Below are 16,016 nucleotides of genomic sequence, written 5' to 3' on the forward strand. Positions count from 1 at the left end.
GTCCAACACACAATCTCATTTGTGAGGAGCTAGGCTGGGATAGTGGGAAGCAACTTAGGGGAGTCCAGAACAGAGGCCGGCTTGACAACAGCCATGTTCACTGCCCACGGAGGTGCTAAAAACTATGGCAAGCTGTCTCCCTAGATGGTTTGGGGGCCACTGCTGGTTCTGGTGCAGTTCGAATAAATTCCTTGCTCTTTTAGATTCAGGTGAATGGCTAGGGCAGCTCGGAAGGGACCTCATGCAAATGTATGTGTGTGTGTGTGTGTGTGTGTGTGTGTGTGTGTGTGTGTGTGTGTGCAATGGTAGAGGCCTGGATGGAAAGCTTAAAGCCCGCCACTACTACAAAGGAGACGGATTGAGGAAAAGGAAATACAAATTGGTTTCGCCCCATAGTTTGACCAATTGTGGCTAGGAGCAGCTAGGAGTTAGGTGGAGTCATAGATCTAAAAAAAGTGTAGACTTGCACAAGCTGGCCAGTTTCCATTTTGACTTGAAATGTTCGTTTTGGGCTTCTTAGAAGTATGTAAAGGCAAGAAGCAGGTGGGGAGGGGCAGAGCTGGCCCGTAATGATGTCCACCTGAAAGGTGCCGGAACTGTGCTCTGGTATGCTTTGGCTGAAACAAGCAACACTCATGCCACTCACAGTTTGTTCTGCCACACTTGAGTCAGGCATTTTTAGCCGTGTGCAGGGCTCTGTCCTTTGTGCTGGGCTGGATCCTTGGCAGCTTGGTGCACCTGCCTTGCCTACAAAAGGCCCCAGAAGGTCCCAGATTCAATCCCTGACATTGCCAGTTAACAGGCTGTCCAGTGGTAGGCGATGGGGAAGAGTTGCATTCATTGCCTTGATCACCTTTTGCCTGCGGTCTCATGTTTGTGGCTTGTGGTCCTGAGAAGGTTGCCCAGAAGCGAATTCAGCTCTCAGGCTGAGAATGGTTCCCTCTGCCCGCCCCGTCCCACCCCCCCCCCCCCGTGCCAGCACTTAATGATGAGGCTGAAGCAAAATGTGGAAAACCCCACCCTGCAATGCTTAAAATAAAATTAACACAGAGACCCCATCATGTCATTGTTTCAAAATGTTGTGTGCCCATCCATGACTGTCCCCCTATTAATGGTGATTTCGTCCTTTTCAAGAGAGATGCCAAGAAGTCCTGTCCGGAAATTGCAGCTGGGTCATCAGCATGCAGGGCTGCAAGTGGGCGAGCTTGTCACAACAGCTTGATTTTCATCTTCAATAATTCTGACAAACCAAGCAGTGTCTGCCGTGTGTGTAAACAGCAATAGGAGGCTGGTAAACGTCCTTCCTTCTTTCCCATCACTTTATTGCAGTAGTAGATGAGGTGAGGCTGAAGTCATTTCCAGAAAACTGGAGGAATCCGAGGAAATGGTTTTGCAAGGATGATCAAGAGTGAAAGGGGTATGTGTCAACTTTCTCACCTATTTTGCAAGGTTAAATTAAAAGTATGTGCCTTTTTCTTTGCAACTGTGAGGTGGGGAGGAAAAAGAAGGAGAGGTTGGAAGAGGGATTATCCCTCAACTCACAAATATGTAATTGTGCACCAGGAAATCTTCACCCTATACAGAACAAGGAATCTTACCTGGAGTAAATCAGCTCCATTTAAAAAAGTGTAAAAACCTGTTTTCTTCACCCCATACATGGCGTCTCCCAAGGAATTCTGCAAGCTGTAGTTTGCTAAGGGTGCTAATAACTGTCAGGATACGACTATTTCCCTCTAATAGCTATAATTCTAGAGTGGTTTAACAATCAATCCTTATGCAAAGGGAACTCTGAGCATTGTAGCTCTGTGAGAAGAATAGTCGGTCTCTCAGCACCCGTAAGAAACTACAGCTCCCAGAATTCTTTTGGGGGTGCTGTGAATGTTTAAAGTGGAGTCATAGTGCTTAAATGTACATTGTGAAATCCCAGGAGTCTCGTCATAGTTTTTTTTTGCTTCCGATAGATGTCACATCAAATTCCATTTTAGGCTGAAATTTGGTGACAGCTTCAAAACAAGATGCTCATTCGGAAGAGTTGGGTGAGAATCAACAGCTTAATAATACCAGGTGGTACAATCCCCTTGGCTCTTTGAGTCACTGGATCCCTGCAGAGCTTTTAGTGGCAAATTCTACCCTCTGGCATACCACAGTGCAGCAAAGAGGAGATCAACAACTTCCTCCTCTGGCAATCTACCATAGTGACACAAAGAGAAAGGCATGTGTACTCCACAACTCCCCAGTGTGTGACTTCTGGTGCCCTTCCCAGCTTAGGCCAGCTCATGTTCCCACCCAGCAAGGAAAGCCTGTGCAAAGGGCAGAAAAGCAGATAGGTGGCCTCTCTGCACACAGGTGAGGAGGCAACTTCTGATGGACAACACCCAAAGAGGTTTTAATAAATAATAACAAAAATTTACAAATGGCATTGGATCCAGAGATGTTTCCTAGTAGGGTGGGAAAAGTCTGTTGCCTGGAATCCTGGTGAGCCACTGCCAGCCATCATAGAAAATACTGAGCTAGCTGGGTCAATGGTCTGTCTTGGTGCAAGTCATCTTCATACAACCCAGCCCTCTTTTTCTGGAAGGGAAATATTTTGTCAAATTGGTCCTGCGCATGTAGTGCTTCACCACATAGCCCTGTCACTACGCATGGACCCAGAGGATGAATCCCATGCATTGCCTCTATTTTACCAGTCTTGCAGTGCTCAAAATCAGCAACATCCAATGAGGACCATTTAAAAACTCAGCTAAGTTGGCCTACAAAAAGGCTTCAGTTGCCTTCTGGGGCAAGACACCTCGAACTAGTAGGACCTAATAGGAGCTATCCAGGGTCCTGATTCCTCTCTGCCCTCTGCATAAGAAAACTTTTGAATGAGCTTTCTCTATATTGACCAGACCTTGTCTGTTCTGACTTGCCTTTGCTTTCCTTGGCTAGACTTGACCTGCTTGGTCTGACTTCACCTGATACAACCTGCTCTTTCTGTGAGTCTCAAAAGCAAGTGAGTTTGTGCATCAATCCTGACGTATCTATGAAATTGGTCCCCTCTGGGTTCAAATGGTTATTTTTAATGTCCCTTGAAAGGCTTGCCAACCTCTTGATTGAGCAGGTTGCTTCACATTTCATCCACTCTGAATTTCACTTTAGGCAGCTTTCATTGGCAACTTGACTCAGCAGCACAGAGCCCTAGATAACAACAAAACTAAGTTGCATTTTCTCTCAGCCAGTCTGAAAGCACAGGGGAGCGATTAAGCCACCAATAAATTACAGTGGCCTGACCCAGTAAACACCGAATCAAGCAGCAAATTTTGGATGATGCCGTGACAGACCTCCCTTCCATATTTAGGGCCCATTTCCCTGCCCTGTTTTATTCTCATATTAATCCAATATCTCTCTCCAGCCGATGTGGCCATAAAAATAAAAAATGGGGTATTTGCTGTAAAAGTTTATTGATGGGGATGCAGGAGGGGGGTGAGGATGGATGCTACCTTCACACATGACCATGTTTCTGGGTAGATTTTCTGCTTTGATAGGAAGAGAACCAATCCATTCCTAGAGACTATGTGTTCATTTATAAATGTTCCCCTTGACATTTCCAATCATGCAAACATGGTAGCAATCTCTGAAGATGGCCAAGGGTTTTGAATATTACAAGATTTGAGAGGAAAAGTGCTATTCATAATGGGAGGGAAGAATACAAATGGTGTTTCCACTCCAGCTGCAGGTAGCAGAGACTCCTTTGTTCCCTAGAGACAGTGGGAATGCTGCAATCTAACTCTACATCAGGTTGTAAGAGTATGCCTGATTTATGACTGGTTGCAGTCATAGGAATATTGAGATCACCTTCCAAAATAGCCTCAGATCAGAGATTCATAATAAAGGTTCACCCAAAAAGAAATAAAAAATACACACAGGTGATAAAAAGTGGAGAAGCTGTCTTTGCTCTTTTTGTTTGCTTACTTGTTTGTTTTAAAATGCCATCTTCATGACTGATCAGAGCCCAGTAATTCAAAACAAGATGGTGTGTGAAGACTGAGTTCAAACTATTCAGTGACAGATTTAACTCTGCATTCCCTGAACTCTGCTCCTTTTGTTGAAATTGGACCAAAATCAAATCCCTGTGCACACTCTGATCTTTACTGAAAGGGATGCTGAGGAACTCAGGGCAGCAAGGAGGGGAGCTATTTAAAGCGGTCTGAAGTGGGTTTGAGCAATGAATAGATAACCATGGCACATGCTTCCTTGGGGCATCTTGTAGGAGCAAATTCCATGGTTTGAATCATGTGAAGAAGTCCTTCCTTTTAACTATCCCAAATCTCCCAATATTCAGTGTCATTAGATGACTGCATTGAGCTTTAATATTTCTCCACACAATGCATAATTTGATACCGCTCTCGCATGTCTTTCTCCCTCCTACCCCCCAATTTCAGATCCCTGCTTCTACATTTTGCAACTGATTGGTTGGGTTGTGTGATGTGAAGCCCGCCTTTCACTGAAAGTTGTTGCAGGAAAAGGCAAGTTTGCCAGATATCATTTGGCATCACAGTAGCAGGTGCAATCAATTGTCTGCTGTTCTACTCAGCACTTGTGGAACGAAACACTGTGTCTAGACTGGGTCATCACAGTGAGTAAATACGCTAGCTTGCTACAAAATGGCTGTGGAACTACATGGCATGGTAAGCTGTGGTCAGGGCTGGGCAATAACTAGCAGTGGAGCCATTGGTGGGTGGTGCCCATTGGGGCTGGTAGGGCAGGAAAACCAACAGTAGGTGGAATCAGAGCCAATGACAGGCAAAGTCAACTAACCCTAGCTTTACCCCAATCGCCCTCCCTATAAGACAACACTGAGACTAAGGAGGAGGAGGCAGGAAGCCCTCTTAGAGCGTCATTGCATTGCTTGTTGGCACATGGTGTGTGTGTGTGTGTGTGTGTGTGTGTGTGTGTGTGTGTGTGTGTGTTTAACAGAAGCCACTGTGCCAGCCAGCCCTTGCCACCAGTGCTTGTCCAGACAGGGAGGAGCCCAGCCGGCTGACATGGCCCTTGGTGGGTGAATCCCCTTAATGCTGGCCAGGCGACCATTCAGTCAGGAGGCTGGGGACACGGTGTTAAGGCCAGATGCTTGGCGGCAGGCAGGCAGGGATGGGGATACCTCCATGGGGGCACCTGGTTCACACTATCAAAATTGTGCACCTGGGGCTATGCCCCTGCCCTCTTATACTCCTTCCTGGCCAGAAAGAGTCAATGGCCAACCTGGTGGGTAGAGTCAGTCAAGGTCTAGAACAGGCATCCCCAAACTTCAGCCCTCCAGATGTTTTGGACTACAATTCCCATCATCCCTGACCACTGGTCCTCTTAGCTAGGGATCATGGGAATTGTAGGCCAAAACATCTGGAGGGCTGCAGTTTGGGGATGCCTGGTCTAGAAGGTTTTTCACTGAGCTGCACCTGTTTTGGGGTGGTCATCAGCAGTTCCTCACAGTTGTTTTGTATTATCATACAAGAGGTGAGGGGTTTCAACACTCTTAAGTACCATTTCTCTGGGCTGATTGTCATCCTTTAATCAAGGTACTCATATTTCCATCTGCTTTGAAAATGAAAGGATTAATTTGTGGCCCTTGGCCCCCCTGGCAAAGCGTGGCCCCCATGCTCTGTCCTCAGAACTGGGGTTTCCCTAGATTTCAGACTGGGGACAAATGTCTGACCATCCATGAACTGGTCAGGTTGTTCTAGCTCCCCGATTAGTATCTGGAGAACTGAGTGATCTCTAAAAATGCAAAAATTGTCCATTGCTAGCCTATGTTATCAAACATGCCTTGACTGAGAAGGCACTGGGAATTCAATATAACCATGATGCACAATAAGGCATTAAAATTATGACTCTCAAATTCCAGTATTTGCTTCAAAAGTAGAGCAGCTGAACAAATAGACCCAAAAATGTATTTTATCCTATTGGCTGTGATGATTCTTGAGGGTGCTTTTTCCCCAGCTGCGCTAATTTGGAAGCATCAGGATATCCTTGAGAAAATCAAGTGGGTTCTCTCAGCCAACAGGACAAAAAGCAAAATGTGGGAAATGAAGCCAGGAATAGGGACACAGCTGTGTTCACAACAAATACCGGAAGATGCTAAAAATTGGAAGGATATTTTCACACTCATGAAAACAAATGTGCTACATGCTTTGGTTCAAATGAAAGTTCTTGGTCCTGTTGGGAGGAAATGTCTTGCTGCATAGTCTAACTTTTTCACTCTGTTGCTCCTTAAACTTCTGCCTTTTGAATTGGAAGGGGGAGGGAATGATGGGTGAGATTTACCTCTTAATTTTTAAAGTGACATCCAAGAGGAACCCAGGAGAACTGCAAATGCAGCCTTCGCAGTTCCTGAGTAATTTTAAGACCTCCACGAACAGAAGGCCAGTGCTACATCTGAAATTCAAATCTTAAAAGAGAATTAAGGAGGCAAGCAGTCCCAGGCTGCCAGCCGTTGCTGATTTAGCTGCCTTAATTGTGCCAAGCATCAGAGAGAGAAGAAAGGACAGAGAAGAGAACAAAAGAACAGCGAACAACAAAAGGAGATACATAAAGAAATAATGAAGCCAATAACGAGGCAGAGGATACAGGCAAGCAGATCATAAACATGAATGTCTGCCCTTTCAGACACAGAAGGAGAAATTTGCCCCATTGGTGAAGGAGTGCCACTGGAGTTCACAGTGGCCTGGAAAGCTCATGTAGGCACAAAAGCTACTCAAAGATGAAATCAGCATCAAGTCCTGCAAATGCAGCAGCTGCTGGAAGCGATGGAGTGGGGTCACCTGGCGATTCTGCCATAAAAACATCATGCACAAACTGCTCTGGAAAAGCAATAAAATGTGTCTTGAAACATTGAGGAAGAAGGTGCCTGCCATCTAGTTCCCAGCTCCCACAGCTGTTTCACAGATTTTTGGCCCTTAATGTATACTGAAAGTTTTTTCTGTGCCCCTGTTCAGTGTTCCAGCCAGCCGGCCCACTGTCCCCACCTCCACGATATTCCAGTCTGTTCCCTTTCCTCTGCTTTTCTCTTCCAACTGACGCTCAACATTCTATGGCTACTGAGCAGGTTTAGCCATCATTTGGTTACGTGTGTGTGCTAGTTCTCCACTCCCCATATATATGGTATATATGTATATGCAAATCAAGTTTCTTCATGCACAGATACCACCATTTAGTTTATCAATGGCCCCATTTTGGTTCTGTTGCTGTTGGCACTCAGCACCTGTGGTTGCTATTATAAGAGTGTGATGACCAAATAGTTATCCTGCCCCCAAACCCCCACCAAAAGTTTTTGATTCTGCTCAGTTTTCAATATCTTAGCTTAGTTAGCAATATTCTTCCTTAGCTTCTATAGCCCCTCCTTTCCCCCAACTGGAGTTAATGGAAGTCTTGCTGATATTGACTCCAAGGGATATAGTAATGTAAGTACAACAGACTCGCTTTCTTTCTCCCGCCTGATTCTATCTCAGCCCCTTTTTGTCTCTGAAACGGTGACAGGTAACAGTGCTCAGAAATCTGATTTTAAAAGGCAGCTCATGGCAGCTCCTCCATCTGGTTCTTCTACTGCCTCCTGGGCTGTAACTAGCTTAACTTCACTGGGGAAAGAAAGAAATTAGAATCGCCAAATGATGTTGCTGAAGTGGTACAACCATCATTGGCTGGGTGAGTTGGAGTGTATCATCAGAGGTGATGCCAGCTGAGATCCTGTTTATGGTGGATTAATGCAAAAGGCAGGTCTGTGAGCAATGGCTGATGGCCGACTGTGCTCTAATCTAAGAGTGCCCCCCCCCTCTGTGTGTGTGTGTGTGTGTGCGTGCATGTGTGCACACTCAACGTCTCCTGATTCAGAGATGAGTTTTGCAGGAACCAGGGAGGGTTGTGTATACTGGATTGAATATTGAACTTGGTGCAATGGAATGTAGGTTCAAATCTGCACATGGTCGAAAAGATTCCTGGGGAACCTTGAGCCAGTTGTTGTCATTCAGCAAGATAGCTGACCCCTCAAAATTCCCCACCCTATTCTAGGGCAGAGAAATTGCAGGGGCATTTCACTGTGTTTCTCTAGGGGTAGACAAAAGCCTCAGAAAGCTCCATTAGCAGTGGCAGCAGCAGAACTGCTTCTATTTTTATCCCAAGGCTGTTATTCCCTATTGTTGAAGGTGGTAGTAGAAGCAACTGTGTTGTTGTTAATACCATTTATATCCCACTTTTTCTGCAAGGAGATCAAAGTGGAGTACATGCTTCACCCCCCCCTCCATGTTATCCTCACAACTACCCTGCGAGCAGTGCTTTCCCCCTTCTTCTAGAAAAAGAGGTGCCAGTTACTCACCATGAAGTTGTTACAGTAAGTGTCATACTTTTTAACCTAAAAAAGAGAGAGGTGCCAGTACTGTGTACCCTTGAGTACCCCCTGAAAAAGTACTGCCTGTGAGGTAAGTTAGGCTGAGAAACAGTGACTGGCCCTAGTCACTTACTGGACTTCATGTGACAAAGTGGGGATTAAAACTCTGCTGGCAGCCTTGCTACCATTCTTCATTCTACCCAATGCCTACCGGTAGAACTTGGAGGAAAGTGGGGAAAGGGGTAGGATGGGGGCATAGCCACACAAAAAATGGTGGAGAATATTCAGAGGCATGGGGCAGGCACAGCGGGAACATTTTCAACTTGAGGGTCACCTTCCCTTACAGGGACCACATGCCAGCAGTGTAGATGGCCAGAAGAATAAGTGGGTGGAGCCATGAATGTAAACATTACCTTAGTATAGTAGTCTGGCTTCTACACACACACACACACACACACACACACACACACACACACACACAGGTCCTGGATCCTGGTAAGCAAGAAACACCATCAGAATTCAAGGACACCTTCCAGCCAGGCAAAAACCCTTGGGCAGGGTGCAAAGCAATGCCAGCAAGGGGCATAGCTTGTGGAGAGGGTGTGTGACTGAGGAGAGGGTGTAGCCTCCCGGGGAGAGTCATGGGGGCCATGCAAAGAGGCATGGAGGGCCACACCCAACCCCTGAGCCTGAGTTTCCCACCCCTCTTCTAAGAACACACACACACAACAACAACAACTCAGATTTTTGAAGAAAATGTGTCTTCTGAGAACTGTCAGTTTGGCTCCAATTTAAAATATTTATATGTTCATTATACATTATTCAAATTCTTGGGTGGTTCACAATGGCATGAAAACATAGCAAAGCAATACAATAGAAGCATTTAGGGAAAGCAGCAGATAAAAGAATGAGAGCAAAACTAGAGCAGATCATTAACAGGTTTTTAAAGCACCTGTGTGATGCAGAAGCCTTTTCTCCAGCGACTTAAGAGATAAACTTGTTGGTACCATGTAGGCCTCCTTGGCGGAGGTGGAACACAGCTAAGGGGCCCATTTCTCTGGATGACAACCTCTAAGCATGGGGAGATGGAAGTGGGAGCAGCTGGTGCTCCTTCAGGCCCCTGGCCTAATCTAGCATTCCGTCAGGATATAATACAGCATATGGGTGGGGTGGGTGGCCAAAGAATTGGATGGGTCAACACTTTCTAAAACAGTCTAAGAATCGAAATTCACACTTCACCACCCTTCTAGGTACAGCATTGTGTCCCAGCCGGAGTTTTCAGAACAGGTCCAAGGGGAGCCCCATGTAGTGCTTTGCAGTAATCAAGTATTGAGATTAGCAGTGCATGAATCACTGCAGCCAGGTTATCCCTGTCCAGCTGTAGTTGGAAAGGGCTCTCTTAGCCACTGAGGCTACCTGAGCCTCAAGTGGCAGAGATGGATCCAGGACCCCACAAAATATGTTAGGCCTACCCTCCAAGAATTTGTACAATACTTTTTTTTAAAAGCAATCTAAACCTGTCATCATTGCTGTGTCTTCTGGCAGTGAATACCATGAATTAATTATATGTCCAGAGTGAAGAAGGATTTTCCTTTTGAATCTCTTGCCAATCAATTTGATGGGGTGTCCCCAAGTCCTAATGTTTTGAGAAAGGAAGACAAATGGTTCCCTGCCCACTTTCTCTCTGTGCCATTAATGATTCCCCACCCCACCCTGTTATCTCTTCATCACTTGCTGCTCAAGTAGGCTCAAGGCAGACCACCGTGGCACCGTGTTCAGGCTGATGGGCTGGGAGTTGCATGCTTAATTCCACTTCTTGTTAACAAGATTCACTGGGAATTGTGTGAAGTGACCCCTCGGTGCTCTGGAAAGTGCTTTTCCAGGATGTAATTTGGTTGGAGGGAAAGGCTTCTCTATGCTAAGCCTTCTGGTGGCTATCAGCCACTTGTTGCCATAGAGATGGAGGCCTCCCTTGGTCAGCTGGGTTATCACCCTTGCTCTCTCTCCCCTTCTTTTCTAAAGAGCTACTGTTCTGCTGAGAGTAAGTAAGCTGGTGGCATCAGGACAGGGATGGGAGACCTGTGCCTGCCACACAGATGTTACTGAAATCTGACTCCTGCTGGCCCCAGTTATCATGGCCAACAGTCAGGGAATTTAAGAGTTGTAGTCCAACAGCATCTGTTGGGTGCCAGGCTAGAGAAGGCTATAATAATAATAATAATAATAATAATAATAATAATAATAATAATAATAATTTATTATTTATACCCCGCCCATCTGGCCAGGTTCCCCCAGCCACTCTGGGTGGCTTCCAAAAAAACAGAAATTCTAAAATACAGAAATCCATCAAACATTAAAAGCTTCCCTAAACAGGGCTGCCTTGAGATGCCTTCTAAAGGTCTGGTAATTGTTCTCTTTGGCCTCTAGTGGGAGGGCATTCCACAGGCTAGTTGAACTCCTAAAGCAGACTTGGTTGTTTACGCCAGTACTTCTCTAAGAATAAAGTTTATTGAACTCAATGGGACTAACTTATCAATTGGCATGCATAGAATTGCATTGCAAATCCCTTACTTGTTTGATTTGGATTATGAAATATTAATATAATTCTTTGATCTCTGACATGCTTCTGGCTAGAAACAGTAATTGCTATGAATTGGTGCAGCGTAGAACAAGTGAGTGGATTACCAAATTCCAGAAAAGTAGTTGTGTTAGTGTGCTGCAGGAAAAACAACCTGGAGTCTTGTAGCACATTATATACAAGCCTTTGCCAACCTGGTACCCTGCAGGTGTTTGGAACTGCAGCTCCCTTCAGCCCCATGGGATGATGAGGTCAGTTTTTGAGTAAGAAAATTATTGTGGCACGAGCTTTTGTGAGCCAGAGTCCAACTCATCAGATGCATAGAATATGTTCTGGAGCTGGCAGTTATGCACACACATAACCAGAGGTTTCTATTACCCTGGGTGCTGGCTTGGTATTAGAGAAAGATAGATAGATGGTTGTTGGGTTGACCAGGTTTGGCCAAGCGCTGACACAATGGACCAGTCACAGGTAGGCAATGTTTTGCCCTCCAGGAGTTGTTGGACTCTATCTCCCATCAGCCTCAGCCAGTGTGGACAGTACATAGGGATGATGGGAGCTGTAGTTCAACATCAGCTACAGGGCACTAGGCTCCCCACCTACCTTAGGACCTTGAACATGTTACCATGCTGCCTGAACCTTTTGCTGCCCAGAGCATAGCCTTCTCTGCTACAACACACACTTTGGAAAGCCTTGTAGGACCATTAAGACTCCAATGCCTGCCTTCATCTGTCCCCCTACTCATGGTTCTTCTTGGAAGTGGCTGGTTCATCCTGCTTCATGGTAAGGGATAGTCATGGACAACTGGCCTATGTAGGCTCTATTTGTGCATCAAGTTCAGTATAGCTGACTCTGATGAGTTGTGGTGCTCCAGGTCTCAGGCAGCAGGAGGTCTTTCTATCACTTTAGTGGAAGATGCCAGGGACTGAACTTGGGGTTGTCTCCAAGCAAGGTCCAGACCATTTGAAAGATATAGCTGGTTGATTCTAGAACTGGCACATTATCACTTTGCTGCTGCTCACAGATCCCCTGGGGTGTGGTCAACTAAGTTCCACTCAGATAGTTCCACTGAAATACATGGACCTGTCCTAACTTAGTCATGTTCCTCAGTTTTAGAGGGTCTGCTCCAAGTAGGAGTAGCAGTGGATACAACCCTCAGAATCCTCCCCTGTCCCTGTGTTACAGAGGGGAACATGTGCATTGATGAAAAACAGCCAAGAGAAAACAAATTCTGGCATGCTTGTTTGTACACAGAAGGAACAAGACGCTTTAGGTGTTGTGTGTGGATTCCTGGCCCATTGCTAAAGCACCACACAGATACAATCTGGTCACCTATGTGCACATTCAATCACATCAAGGTAGTGGGTTCCCCCCCCCCCTTGCAGAGTTTTATCAGTGTGTACTTCAAAATCTCAACATTTGCTGTTTGGAGCCAACCTTTCCTCTTGGAGGAAATCATTTTGTGGAACTGTAGAACTGAAGCTAAAATAAAAGTCTGTCACAATGACAAATATATTTGCTACACGAAGGAAGGAGCAGCTGGCTGAGTTTTCCCCAGAAGCTAGCCATCGCATCCGGTGCCCATCTGCCCCATTAGCTGGACTGGGATCCCTACTTCTTTTTAGATACATATATAATCTCCAAGTATCTAGCCCCTGCAGAACAAGAGGGAGAAGTCAAAGGGTTGTATCCAACTAAGTTCTACTCAGAGTTGACCTTTTGAAATTAACAAAGCCAAGTTAGTCATGCTCAGTAACTTCAATAGCTCTACCCTGAGTAGGACTAGTATTGGATGGAATCCTATTTGTGCAGGCACTTTTTTCACTGCAGACATGTCTAGCCACAATGACCAATGCCTTACTTGGAGGAAGGACTTTGAGTGAGGGATAGGTGGGCACTCTGGAAAGCGCTGCAGTGACCAGAAGTCTTTCCAGGTGGGAGGCCTGCAAGGGCAGAAGTGGTTTGATGAAGAGGTGAGTGAGTAGGACCACAGCTAATTCCTTGTGCCCCAGGCTCCCAAGACAATAGCTTCACTTCATCTCATAAAAGGAATGACTGTGACTCATGAGGAATAGTGTTGGAGGTGCCCCCCCCCACCTGAGATGGCTGCCTTATTCTCCCTAATGGAAGAGGGGATGACCATAGCTCAGCTGTAGAGCATGTGATTTGCACACGGAAGGTACCGCCTTCAATCTCCAGCATCTCCAAGTAGGGCTGGGAATGTCTCTTGTCTGGAAACCTGGAGAGTTGCTGCTAGCCAGCCTAGACAATGCTGAACTGGATGGACCAACAATCCGATCTGCTGTAAAGCAGCTTCCCATCTTCTTTTCCTTTGGAGAAGAGCTGTAGCTCAGTGGTAGAGCAGCTGCCTTGCATCCAGAAGGTCCCTGTCAGTATTACATTATCTCATCGCTGGATCATGGGATCCCCTGTTTACATTCCTTACTGTTGTGTTTTGTGGGATGCAGGTTCAATTCACTTCATGTCCAGGTAGGGCTGGGAAGGACCACTTTCTGGAACCTGGAGAACCACTGCCAGTCAGTGCAGGCAATACTGAGCTAGATGGACCATTGATCTGAGTATAAGGCAGCTTTCTGTCTTTCTTAACAGAAGGTGATCCCCACTTCCCTTCACCCCAGCTGGGCACCCAAGACCCAGGTACTACCCTTCCAAACTGTTGCAACCATTCCCCCAACACTCTGACCCTTGGTGTGAGTGAGAGCCACTTTAAGTGATATTGGCAAAAAATGTGCAGCTTCTTGTATTTGCCAAGCCATACTTCCCCCCCAAAATCACTTTGGGGTCCATGTGGAAAGTTGACTTTGAGCTACTTGCTCACTTGGCCAGTGATGTATCAGGAAGCAGGAGCCTGCTGTAGAGAAGTTTTAAAAAAGGGAGATGATATATAATGAATTGGAAAAAAATGTTCAAAATGACATTTGTAAAAAACAAACAAACCAGAAGCATTTTTGTTAGGGATTTTAGGACAAGACCTGCCAAAGAAAACAAAGAATTTATTCATGTATGCTACAACAGCAGCAAAAGTTTTGTTAGCACAAGGATGGAAGAATGAGGAAATCCCAAGGAAAGAACAATGACAAGAATGACGGATGAATTATGCGGAATTGGCAAAGTTAACATATAAAGTATGTGAGAAGGACAACTGTGACTTTAAGGAAGAATGTGAACTTTTTACAAACTATTTACAAAGCAACTTGGACTCATTGGCAGGTTTTGAATAAACATCCACAAATTTATTAGTAGGACATTATGACAGATAATGCAATGATATGTACAATTTTATAACATGCAGAGAATAATATGTATAAACAAACCAGAGAGGGGAGCTGAGGGAAGTATTTGGAGGGTGGGAGAGGGAGGGAGGGAAGGGAATAAAAGGGGGGATGTAATTGGTTACATGTATTGGCAATTTGCTTTGTTTAAAAAAGGAATTTTCTTTAATGAAATATTATTTATTTATTTTTTTAAAAAGGAAGCAGGAGCCTGCTGTGCAGCCATGAGTATACCACAGTGTTCATTAAACGTCTGGAAAAATCAATAGCAAAGTTCCGTCAAAGGAGAGAAGACAATTTATCAGGGCAGCCAAAAAGTGGTGTTTGTGTGCGTGTTTTTCTCTCATGGCTGGTTTACTCAGTCTCAGAAGGAGAGTACCGCATGACGGAACTTCACACACATTTAATCAAAGCTTTGGTAGAAGTGTGTTAAGGAAACTCTGCATTAGTGACCCTCCTTGGCTGACATTCCAAGATGGATAATTCCCCAACTCTTTCCAGTTCTCAGTAACTCACAGGATCAAAAGGCTTTGCAGGTAACGCCTCTTAAAGAGACAAGAGAGTTATGGGATTACTGTAGTTTGTAAGTAGAAGCTGGAATGCCAGTTGCGGCAAAGAGAACTGGTAATGATATTTGGGCATACAGGGGGGAAAAAATCACCATTCTTATTAGGAGGTCAGTGGGAGGTCTGCTCCCTCTGCAGAGATTTCTCTACCCTTTGTTACATTTTTACAGTGAATCAAGTCTGTTTTTTTTCCTTGAGGCACAAGGAAAATTATGCAGGCTGTTCCTACCCAATTACTCAGTGTAAGAAGTCTTCCTGTTTACACTTTCCTGGCCAATGAATATCTGGCTCCACAGAGCCAAATTTGATTTAATGTGGGAGAGCCATCACTAGAGGCATGTTCACACACTACATTCAATAAGTGTACAGTCTGCAAAGGTAGTTGTGCAAGACATAGAATGGATGATGGAATACTCTGTAGACAATGCCAAGCATACCTTGAGAAACAGAAGCCTGCTTCTCTCAAAATAGAACCTGAAATCCACATAATTCTGTATCCAATAATATGTAGGATTTTGTAAACATGGGCTAAAAGGCAAGTTACTTGATTGTCTCATTTATTTCAAATAAATTATTTGTTATAAACATAACAAATAAATAAACCCCCTGGCTGAACTGAACTGCTAATTCCTGGTTAATTTCTTGGAAACTGAAAGGATGACAAAGACTGTGACTGTTCTAGGCCTTGCACTGAGAGACAAAGGCTGAAAACTGGATGGTATTGATTGAATGGTTAATTTCTAGAGCTGCAGGGTTTAATTAGTTTAATTAGTAGATTAATATACTCAAGCATGAGTTGATTAATTGGAGAAGGCAAATTTTAATCAGTGGGCTTATGAGTCAAAGTCTCACTTGTTCATTCTCTTAGACTATTTTGCTTCTGGTCCATTGGTGTATAAAGAATGAAAAGAAAATCTTAAACATGACCTTTCGTTCTTTCCAAGAGTGGTAGTTTTTGCTGATCCTACACTTCCTATCATCTCAAAAATGCATCTGTCCTGATGCTTTTGCAGCATGCAGATTTATCCAAATTGATTAAAAACAGATTATTATCAGTGCAATCCTATACACATTTACTCAGAAGCATGTTCAGCTATGATCAATGGGACTGACATCCAGGTGAGCGAACAGAGGACCGACTGCAACCTTAACCAACTAAAAATCTCACAATCCACTTGACAGCCCTATGAAAATAATAATAATAATAGCAATTTATATAACTC

The 16,016-nt window shown here is 44.7% G+C and overlaps 1 long non-coding RNA gene across 1 annotated transcript in view; it reads left to right on the forward strand.

Moving 5' to 3' along the window:
• LOC148685352 (uncharacterized) overlaps positions 1-15,403 on the forward strand; it is a 38,201-nt gene extending 22,798 nt beyond the window's left edge. Inside the window, exons 2-4 of the long non-coding RNA XR_015950383.1 lie at positions 1,330-1,417; positions 2,929-2,992; positions 14,428-15,403. This is a non-coding gene — a long non-coding RNA (uncharacterized LOC148685352). The remainder of the gene's footprint in view (positions 1-1,329; positions 1,418-2,928; positions 2,993-14,427) is intronic.
• Positions 15,404-16,016: the final 613 nt, after the last annotated feature.

The sequence above is a fragment of the Zootoca vivipara genome, chromosome 6, assembly GCF_965207765.1.
Source record: "Zootoca vivipara chromosome 6, rZooViv2.hap1.1, whole genome shotgun sequence".
Taxonomy (NCBI): Eukaryota; Metazoa; Chordata; class Lepidosauria; order Squamata; family Lacertidae; genus Zootoca; species Zootoca vivipara.